The sequence below is a fragment of the Marmota monax genome, unplaced genomic scaffold, assembly GCF_021218885.2.
Source record: "Marmota monax isolate L192 unplaced genomic scaffold, Marmota_monax_Labrador192_F-V1.1 WCK01_AAM20220418_F8-fsc00564, whole genome shotgun sequence".
NCBI lineage: Eukaryota > Metazoa > Chordata > Mammalia > Rodentia > Sciuridae > Marmota > Marmota monax.
Window position 1 is genome coordinate 151,269 of NW_026692148.1, and position 11,161 is coordinate 162,429.

Here is an 11,161-nt window from a genome sequence, read left to right on the forward strand (position 1 = left end):
CCTGGGCAAGGAACATAGGGATTATATATCTCTGAAATTGAGTATTTGGGACTGTGCCAAAAGGAGAAAGTGATATCTTTGTAGTGGGATTTCTTAAGTCTTTGACAGGAATCCACATACAAGATTATGTGAGGGTTGTCATTATAAATGTTGCTATTGAGATATTGCTCGCCCCTGTGCCTAATTATATAAAGTATTACTTTGTAGCTTTTTCTCACTTCTACTTAATTTAGCAGTTCAAACCCTTTCTCCAGTGAACTCCAACTTTATCCTCTGAGACAGTAACACACATGACAGGACTATCCTTTTTGCTTCTAACCTATGCAAATTTCTGGGATGAATATCATTTGTAAAATATAATAAAATTTATTGTATATAGTTTCTATTAAATGTTAAAATGTTATGAAAATGTCATAATGAAAAAACAAAAATCATATTGAGACAAAACTATATACATATTATTAGAATGACTAAAATTAAAAAATTGACAGTTTATAAGACTGGTGAAAATAAGATGAAATGGAACTCTCACACATTGCTCACAGTAATGCAAAATTGTGCTGCCAACAAAAACACACTTCACAGAAGAAGAAATACAATCAATCAGCAAATATATGAAAAAATGTTCAACATCTTTAGCAATTAGAGAAATGCAAATCAAAACTACTCTAAGATTTCATCTCCACTCAGAATGGCAGTTATGAAGAATACAGGCAACAGTAAATGTTGGCAAGGATGTGAGAAAAAAGGTATATTCATACATGGCTGATTGGACTGCAAATTGGTACAACAACTCTGGAAAGCAATATGAAGATTTCATAGAAACCTTGGAATGGAACCACCATTAGACCCAGCTAACTCATTACTTGGTTTATACCCAAAGGACTTAAAATCATCATACTACAGTGACACAGACATGTTAATATTTATAGAAGTTCAATTCATAATAGCTAAACTACGCAACCATCCTAGGTGCATTTGAATAGGTGAGAGATTAAAAAAATGTGGAATATATAGTTGATATTACTCAGCTTTAAAGAAGAATGAAATTATGGCATTTGCCAGTAAATGGATGGAGTTGGAGAATATCATGCTAAGCAAAATAAGCCAATCCCTGAAATCCAAAGGCCACATGTTCTCTCTGATATGTGTATGCTAATTCAAATTAATCAGGGAGTTTAGGAAACAATAGAATTACCTTAGTAGAGGCAGTGAAGGGAGGAGAGGGGATGTGAGGATAGGAAGGATAGTAGAGTGAAACTTTATTACCTTATGTACATATATGACTGTATGACCAATGTGATTCTACAACATGTATAATCAGAAAAATGAGAAATTATACCCCATTTGTGTAATATATATCAAAGTGCCCAAATGCATTCTACTGTTATGTGTAATTAATTATGACAAATAAAATTTATAAAAAATATAAATTCACACTTATTTACCATTTATTTTAATTATTGCAATCATTTTATTGATAGAAGATTCATATCTGAATGAAGTTAACCCTCAATATCATAAATTCAACCAACTGTGGAATAAAATATATATTTTTTAAAAAGTCTGTGTCTGAATAGAGCACAAACAGTCATCATTTTTGTTATTATTTCCTAAACAATATGTAATAGTTACTCTTTATATAGCTTTATATTATATTGGATATTTTAAGTGATATAAAAGATAATATGTTGTATACTGGAGAATAAATTCAGATAATATGTAAGTACTATGTCATTTTATGTAATATTTAAACTTGTATGTACATGAATTTTTATCTACATGAGGTCCTAAAACAAGTTCATGACAGTTATCAAGGGAATGCTATATTTAAAAGGCCAAAAATAAAAATGAAATAATAACATAAATTATTATGCTGGATACACAGCTGTATGTACAGATCTTTCCTTCAAGTTAGTAAGCACAGTGTTGAATATCACACTGAAAATCTAATTTAATAATTTATTGGATATACCTGTGTGCAATTACTGATTTGTAGTCATTAAATAATTCTGAAATTAAACACAGTTAAAATTTAAATTTTGGTCTCCCAGAAAAGTTCAATATTATGACTTTTGGATACTTTACAAATTATCAATTCATTAATAAATAATAAAAACTGGACTATATACAAATTGTCAATTCATTAATAATGAAAACTGAATTATATGTATGGGTCACTAAGGAGACTACTACCTAGAGCTTCCTATTCCACTTTGTGATATATATATGGCTGGTCTTGAACTTGAAATCATCCTGCCTCATCTTCCTGCAGCACAAATCATTAAGATTTACAGTCATGTACTACTTCTTGCAACTCCTGTATAGGTATTTTTAATTTTATATATTTTCTAGTCAAATGTTGTGTTTGAGTATACTATGTTCACTTTTTTAGCACATCTTTTGGTTTAGTGTCATATAATGTTACATTTTGACATTTAAATAAACAATAGTTTAGCCTTGCTTTTGAATGTTGGTAAATTTTTTAAGTGTGAGATAGCTAAGAGTGAAAAAATAGAATCAACGACATTTTTATCCATAAGTAATTGCTAATATACTTACATATTCCTCTCCTATTATACATAAAAGTAAGGCTTTTTTCAAAGCTGGACTGGTAAATATATAACTATTGGCACAATTTTACAGAATTTAAAAGTTTGAATAGTGTTTTTAGATAGGCACTGACTTGAAATGCTCTTGTCTCAGCCTTACAAGTCATTGGGATTACATGCATGGGTGCTAGAAACTTTTATATTCTTTTTTATTTTGGAGTATGTCAGACATTACTCCCCGCTTCATCCTTTGCCACTGTCTAATGACCACTAATTCCATATGTTCTATGAGATCAACATTTTATTTTCACAAACAAATGAAAGCATGATATTTTTTTGGTCTCACATTCTTCAATTAATATAATTATCTCCAGGTCCATTCATATCACTGCAGCATTTGGTAGGATTTCATGTGTTTTAATAACTGAGTAATAATCCAATGTGTGTGTGTGTGTGTGTGTGTCTGTGTGTGTGTGTATCAGCTTTTCCTTTTACATTTATCCATTAGTAAACATTTAACTGATTTAATACCCTGGCTATTGTGAATAGTGCTACAATAAATATGGACATGCACATATAGCTTGTATATTATTTGAATTTCATTTCTTTTTATATTTACCCATTAGTGGGATAGTGGGATTGCTGTGACACACAGTAGTCTTTCTGTAGTTTCTAAAGGACTCACTATAAGTTTTTTTTTTTTTTTAATTTTTTTGTTGTCATTGGATCTTTTTTCTCTTTATTTATATGTGGTGCTGAGAATTGAACCCAGTGTCTCACACATGCTAGACAAGTGCTCTACCACTGAGCCACTACTCCAGACTTTCATCATATGGTTTCACAAAGGCCATAGTAATTTTCATTCCCACCAACAGTGTATAAGAATTTGCCTTTCTCTGAATCCTTGCTGGAATTTTTATTTTTTGTCTGTTTGAGAATACCATTCCAACTGGAGTGAGGCAATAGTTAATTTTGGTTTTGATTTATGTTTCCTTAATGATTAGTGGTTTTACATATTTTCTCATGAACTATTTGGCCATTTATATGTCTTTTAAGAAATAAGCATTTAAATAGAGAGTGTGGGGGGTAACTTTGTGTGAGTATGTGTTTTTTGTTTTGTGGTTTTTGTGATGCTGTGGGTTGAACCAGGTGTTTCTCTACAACCTTTATTTTTGAGACAGTGTCTCCCTAAGTTTCACAGGCTTCCCTGAATTTAGAAACCTTGTACTTTTGAGTAGCTAAGACTATTGGCATGTGTGACTACACTCAGCTTGATGATAATTTTTTTTTTAATTTCGTACATGTTCTAGATACTAATCCTTTGTCAGATACTTTGCAAGTTTTTCTTTCATTCTGCAGCTAATCTGTGAATTCTGTTACTATTTTTTGTGCTATTCAGAAGATTATTATTTTGATATAATTATACTTTTTCATATTTTTGTTGATGTCTGTGCTATTGAGATTTTATCCACAAAATATTTGCCTAAATTAATGTCTTGAAGCATCTAAATTTTTTTCATATAGTAATTTTATTATTTCATGTCTTAAATTTTTTTATCACTGATCAGTTGTTTTATACATTTGAAGTTGATCTTTGTATATAGTAATAGAGGTAGGGCTCTACTTTAACTCTTTTTCATGTGTATATTGTTTCATAGGCAGCATCAACACAAGAGCCTGTTCTTTTCCAATGTATGTTTCTGCAGACTTTAATAAGAATTGGTTGACTGTACATTTGTTGATTATTTCTTGTTTCTCTATTCTGGCCCTTTGATATGTGTGCTGGTTTTTAATTCTACTAATATACTTTTTAGCTCACCATGGTTGTTGTATGTTTTTGAAATCAGGTATTAAGAAGCCTTCAGGTAGCAAGCTTGGCTGCATTCTTGCTTGAATTGTCTCTCTTTCTTTCTTTCTTTCTTTCTTTTTTTGATCATCTCAAAAAATACATGACAAAGTCCAGAAATTCTTTTTTTTTTTTTTTGCTTGTACTAATCTGGTGTGGAAACATTTTTTTTTAAATTATTTTATTAGTTGTTGGTGGACTTTTATTTATTTATTTTTAGGTGGTGCTGAGAATTGAACCCAGTGCCTCACACATGCTAGGCAAGTGCTCTACCACTGAGCCACAACATCAGCCCTGGAAACCTTCTTTTAATCATTGAAAGTTTCACTACTGAAATTCCCGATTGTCTCTTTTTTTTTTGCTGATTTTATCACTGTTGAATTCTTCATTAATATTTTTTATATTTATCTGTATTTTCTTAAATATTCCCGAGTTTCCTTAGGAACTTTATTTTGAATTCTTTTTCAGGGATCTTATAAATTTCTTGCAGATTGGGATCTATTTATGGAGAATTTCTGTGTTTTTGGGGGTTGTCATGCTTCCTTGTTTTTTCATAAGTTATTGTGTTCCCACACTGATATGGACACATATTGTTTAAAAGCTATCACTTCTAGTTCTACAAAGCAGCTTTTGTAGGGAAAAAAAACTTCTTTGACTTACTGAGATATGTCAGTGGTATAGTGCTTTGGTTTGGGGTATAGGTAAGCTCAAAAGCCTCCATATGATTTCTTCATCTGTAACGTGTATCACCAGTGTATGTGATTACCATCTAATTAGTGTATAGACTTCAGCAATTCATGAAGGTACACTGACAACTTTAGAGGGGACACGAGCTTACAAAGATGCTTGTCCTCAGGCCCTACAGATCTGACCACTGATGGTTCTGGAGCTTGTGAAAATGACATCTAATGTCTCACTGCTGCTAGATGTGGAGGGGACCTTCCCAAGTCCCAAAAGACAACACAAGTGATGCTAGGGCATTAGGAGGCAAGAACTGAAGCCCCAAGGCTATATTCTAGAGAGAAGAACTTCTTTAGGCTCCATACAGCAGTCATGGGCGGCACCAAGGCGAGAGGCATTCATAACACTAATCTTATATCTGTAGGAAACTGAGCGTTCTGTTTCCCATCCTGTGAGGCATGCACAGGTACAAGGTATCTAGACGTATCTGAGGATTAGCTACTGGTCCCTAAGGTATAATGGTGTCTAGCTATTGTTGCGTCTTTGATTCTAGGAATTTGGAATTGACCAAGATGACCTTTTTTGGACTGAATTCTCACTCAGAATCAACTCAGCTCCCCAAATGATGTCAAATCCTGTGATTAATTTGGAATTTTCACTAGTTAGGATTTAATATCTCTGAGCGGGATTTATGCAATTTTCTGGCTTATCCTTTCCTGGAAATGTGGAAAGTCCTTATTATCCTCACCCCTGAAGTTTAGCTTGTAGTTGCAGTTTGCTTTGTTCCTTTATGAGATTTTATGTTGTTTGGGGTGCCCACCACTGGCTTCCCAATTTCCAGACTTCTCACGCAGTTACTTTCTTCAAAATGCAGTCAATCTTAAGCACTTTGTTTCTTCTCTGTGGCAGATGAATGCAGGCTCCTCTATTAAACTATCTGTCTTTCTCTCTTCCCCCACCTCTACTTTAAAAAATACAATTAAACTTTTCCTTTGAATCATTACTGGGAAATTTGATTTTTACATGAACATACAGATAACACTGCATAAGATACTGGGGAGTGGGCGGTTCAGCTGTTCTGGACGCTGTTGTTTGGTGTGTGGGCCTCCTGAGGGGCTTTCTCTGGAGGGCATCCAGTGCAGGCCACAGTGACAGGGCCATTCGCCCCTGCGCACCCTGCCTCTTCCCTGGTGCAGCATCTGCTGGTCTTCCACGTCCTGCAGGCCCAACACGGCGCAAGAGGTGTCAGAGTTCCTGAGCCAGAACCCGTGGGTGGCCGCCTGGGTGGAGGAGATGTGCTGAGAGGGCAAGACTGACAAACACTGGCGCCACCACTGGGAGTTTTTGCTCCGCAACGCTGGGCACCTGGCCCCCGAGGGTGGCCTTGCCTCTGCTAACCCGGAGGAAGTGGGACCTGCAGTCGGCAGATGCAGCAGCTCATCTCCTTTTCCATGGCCTAGGCAAACCACGTCTTGCTTGGGTGCTGGTACCCTCAAAAAGTTATGGATAAAATTCTTAGTATGGCTGAAGGCATCAAAATGACCAATGCTCCAATCCATACAACAAGAGACAAACTGGTTGCTAAGATGGGGTACAAGAGCTATCCAAAAAACGAATCAGAAGGAAAAAAACAACTGTGCAGTTGAGCGAGATCTTGCAAAAATTTCTGCCAAAACAGAAGGTACATCAGCTCAGCTGGAAAAGAGTTCTACATGTTCCGGGTCATCCACCAAACAGAGAGTAGTGGAAACTCCACTCAGAGCTCTGGCATCTCTGGTCAGAACAGCTCTACACATGAGGGAGAGCGATCTGTTTCCAGTCAAAACAGCAGCAGCATTTCCTCTCAGGTAACAATGGCAGGATCTGGAAAATCTTCTGAATCAGAAGCTCCAGATAAGCATGGTTCAGCATCATTTGTTTCTTTATTGTTGAAATCCAATGTGAATAGTCCGTGACCCAGTCCACTGATTCCAGACAACAAAGTGGCTCATCTAAAATGAGTGCTTTGGAAGATTCTTCCGTCTCTGCTTCTCAGAGCAGCTCGGAGATTGAGGTGCCCTTGTTGGGTACATCTGGAAGCTCAGAAGTAGAGTCGGCTTTATTGTCTTCTAAACCTAATTTCGAGACAGCTTCAAGTGGATTTACTTGCCAAACTAGAGGCAAGTGTTTCATCATCAGTTTCTAAAAACAGTTTCTCATCAGGCACATCATTACTAACTCCCAAGAGAAGCTCAACAAATACATCACTGCTCACTTCCAAAAGCACTTCCCAGGTAGCTGCATCACTGTTAGCTTCCAAGAGCAGCTCCCAGACCAATGAATCTATGGTTTCCAAAAGCACTTCTTTAGCAAGTGTATCCCAGCTAGCTTCTAAGACTAAGTTATTCTAAGACTAACTTCTAAGTTTTCCGAGTAGCACCTCACAGTTTCCTTCTAAAAGTACTTCACAGTCAAGAGAGACTTCTATCAAGTTCTCTTGTTGAAAATTAACCAATGAAGATGTGAAACAGAAGCAACCTTTCTTCAATAGACTGTATAAAACAGTGGCATGGAAATTAGTAGCTGTTGGTAGCTTTAGTACCAATATGAATCATGGAGAGCTCCTAAATACAGCTATTGAGGCTCTGAAAGCAACACTGGATTTTTTTTTGTCCCACTAAAAGAACTGGCAGATCTGCCTCAAAATAAAAACTCTTAAGAAAGTGTTATTTGAAATTGTGGTGCAAGTCAGTGTACTTGGGCATTGGCTGTGGAAAAAGCAAAAAAAAAAAAAAATGCAAAAGCAGTTGCATCAAGAGAAGCATTGAAGTTATATCTTAAGAAAAAGATGGTGGTAAAAATATGTGAAAGGAAATACAGAGGCAGTGAGATAGAAGATCTAGTACTCCTTAATGAAGAATCAAGACCTGTAAACTTACCTTCAGCTTTAAAACATCCTCAAGAATTGCCATAATCTGTAATATGTCAAAAATATCACTGCATACAGTATCTGGTATTTGAAGAGAAAACTGGCTTACTTTTGTACAGTATAAAACACAGGCTTTCACACATTTTGTATTGCTTTTTTCCAGTTTTGGAGAAAAATTTACATTTTAATTTTCTTCACATAAGTAGAAGTTGTAAGTAATTTATGAATGACTGTACATATTAAAAAGGTATGCATTAACAGAATACCAGTATGCTGTTTTATTTGCTGAAAAAGTACTGACTTCTATTTTAATGATGTATTAGGTACAATGTGTAGTTCTGTAGAGTCTTAAAATTTTTGTACTACTTTAAATTTGGTGAAAATGTATTAAGTTGTCTACAATGCTTTTTTTTTAGCTGAATAAACCACATCAAGGAAAAGGGGACCACAGTATTTGAATGTCTGAAAGTCTTGGTTTTAAGAATGTTGCCCATAGTGTTGAATATGTCTGTAAGAGAATAAAAGAAAAAATAGTTGCCTCAGACTATTTTTATGAGAAGTTGTAAACATTTTTTAGATATAAAGCAGTATAATGTACTTATTGTTATTTTATTCTGAAGTTGTTTAAAATTCACCATGATTTTGACCACTGATGATTCTTTAAGCGGGTTAATTTATATTTTGAGGTAAAATACAATTTACACTTTTTCTTAAAGACATAAATGTGGGTTTCTATATTAAGCATATTTCGTGACTACTATTAACAGTAGTTTAGATGTTAATTGATTTGTTTAGATATTAAATGCTTTAAGCTATTTTACCTTTTCAAAAAAAAATAAGATACTGGATATTTGAAACTGCCTGATATCCCAGACATCAATTTTATCCTAGAGGAAGCATGCTTTCTGTTTTTCAGTCACTGCCCCTGGAATAATTATTGGGAGATAAATTTGTAATTTTCCTAGTTACTCTGTCAGTCATTACAACTCTGACTTAGGCTCCAAATTGGCTGAGTTATACAAATCTTCCCAGTGCTACTTCCCACATTTTGCAATTGATCCAGATTTTTTAATACATAATATTTTTATGTATTATTATTTAATACATAATAATTTTTGCTTCTAAACATTTTGTGGAGACTTTTAAAGGGATAAAATGTTAATACCAATACATATTTTAAAACAACGTTTTTTTCAGTAAATTTTAAAAACTATTCAACTCTTTGGAAAGTAAAAGCTAACAAACTTTACTCCTGATGGGAAAAATGTTTCTCAGATATGCTCATGAAATATATATGTTGAACAAATTATCATATGATTTTTTAATTTAATGATAAATTATTATACCAAGTTTATCCTGTTTTATAAAATATTTGTTTTACATGTTTTTGTTACTTTTATACATCCCAGATTCTTTCTGTTACTGAGAATAAAGTTAGTAGTTACACACTGAAAAATAAATAATAAAAATGAAAGTTTCCAAAAATTATGATTATATATGTGTACATATGCTAATTCATAATCTTTTGTTGTGTGTATTGACATTTCAAGTAATTTTTCTTAAGTAAGAAAATTATATAGCTCCATTCATTCTAGCAATTTGCTGATAATTTTCATCCATCTTATAGGACTATTGAAGACTCTTACCCTAGTATACCAATTTACAATGTAATTTAAGTATAAGTCAATTCCCTAAACTATTTTTTGCTTTGCTTAGAGAATTATAAATGGTGAAGGGACCAGATCGCCAACACTGCTACTGCCTTTGCTACCAGAGCCAGAGCTGGCTGGGCGAAAATGGTGGACTACCGGGCATGTGAAACGACATTGAAGTGTCTGACAATGAGAAAGAGAGACACCCCAACAGCAACACAGCCAGCTCTTCCCCTGGTGGCACCAGGCCAGGGTGGAGTGCATGGAGCAGTTCTGGAAGGAGGAGGAAGAGCCGGACAGGGTTGTCATGAAAACCAGTGCAAGGTGTTTGATTGCTATTGGAAGCTAAAGGGGCTGGGAGTTGACTGAAGGTTCCAGGCAGATCTGGAGTGACTATAGGTTGAGGCACAGAAACTTGCAATGCGGAGTGGAGCTAGGAGCAGAAGATGGAGGAGATACACAAGAAAGAAAAGAGCATGCCCTGGCTTCAGCAAAAGCATGGTCAATATCAAGCCTGAGAAAGCATAGGAGGATTCAGAGGAAGTGAGGAAGCAGAAACGCAAAACCTTTGTGGAGAAGTAGGAGAAACAGATGAAGTCCTTTGGCATTTTCTGCAACTGGGCTGATAGCCAGAAGTTCCTGTCAGAAAATGTCCACTTGGTATGTGAGGAGACAGCCAACTACTTGGTAGTGCATTGACTTAGAGGTGAAGGAAAAATTGTGCACTCATGGAGCAGGTGGCCCACCAGACCATTGTCATGCAGTTCATCCTGGAGCTAACTAAGAGTCTGAAGGTGACCCCTATGCTTGCTTCAGACAGCTCTTAGCTAAGATTAAGATGGCCAATGACCAGTACATGGAGAGCTTTAACTACAAGCTGAAGACCTTCAAGGAGCATGTGCAGAGCTTCTCCAAGCTGTGCCTCAATGAGAAAGCCATGAAGGAGTGTGAGGCAGAGGAGCATGAGAATTGGCTGAGCCCTGGTGCCCTGGACCCTGTTAAGGTCTAAGAATCCCTTCCTGAGGAACTTCAAAAGTACCTTGTTGTGAAGGATGTGCAGATGCTCCAAGACACCAATAGCAAGATGAACCTCATGATGTGAAGTACCACATGCAGCATTGCATTGACTCTGGCCTCTATGTTCCCAACTCCAAGTCCAGAGAGGCCAAGGATGGGGAGGAGGCAGGGACCCATTACTGGAAGTGGACCCCAAACCAGGTGATGAGAAAGATGTCAGTGGGTGACCAACCCCGGGCACCACCACTTGCTGGCCTCCTGCAGGCCTATCTGCTCCCATTTATAGAAAACCAAAATAGATACCATGTCTCCAGCCTTTGGCTTCCTCTAGTTTTGCTGTTCCCCCCTGTTCTGGGCCCTGACCTGCCTTCCTCTTCCACTGCCCTGTTCCCCAATGGTCATCCAATTTTCTGCTTTGAGTCAAGGGACTTCAGTGCCTGCAACTCCCTCAACCTGTCAGCATTATGCCAAAGCCCCAGGGGTTTGGGGAGGGGCAGAGGTCAAC

General features: G+C 36.3%; 2 pseudogenes; both read left to right on the top strand.

Annotated features, from left to right (window-relative positions):
- Nucleotides 1-5,451: 5,451 nt before the first annotated feature.
- LOC124076216 (CDKN2A-interacting protein-like) lies at nucleotides 5,452-8,109 on the top strand (annotated as a pseudogene).
- A 1,697-nt stretch (nucleotides 8,110-9,806) lies between these two features.
- On the top strand, nucleotides 9,807-10,883 carry LOC124076225 (hsp90 co-chaperone Cdc37-like; annotated as a pseudogene).
- The last annotated feature ends 278 nt before the right edge of the window (nucleotides 10,884-11,161 follow it).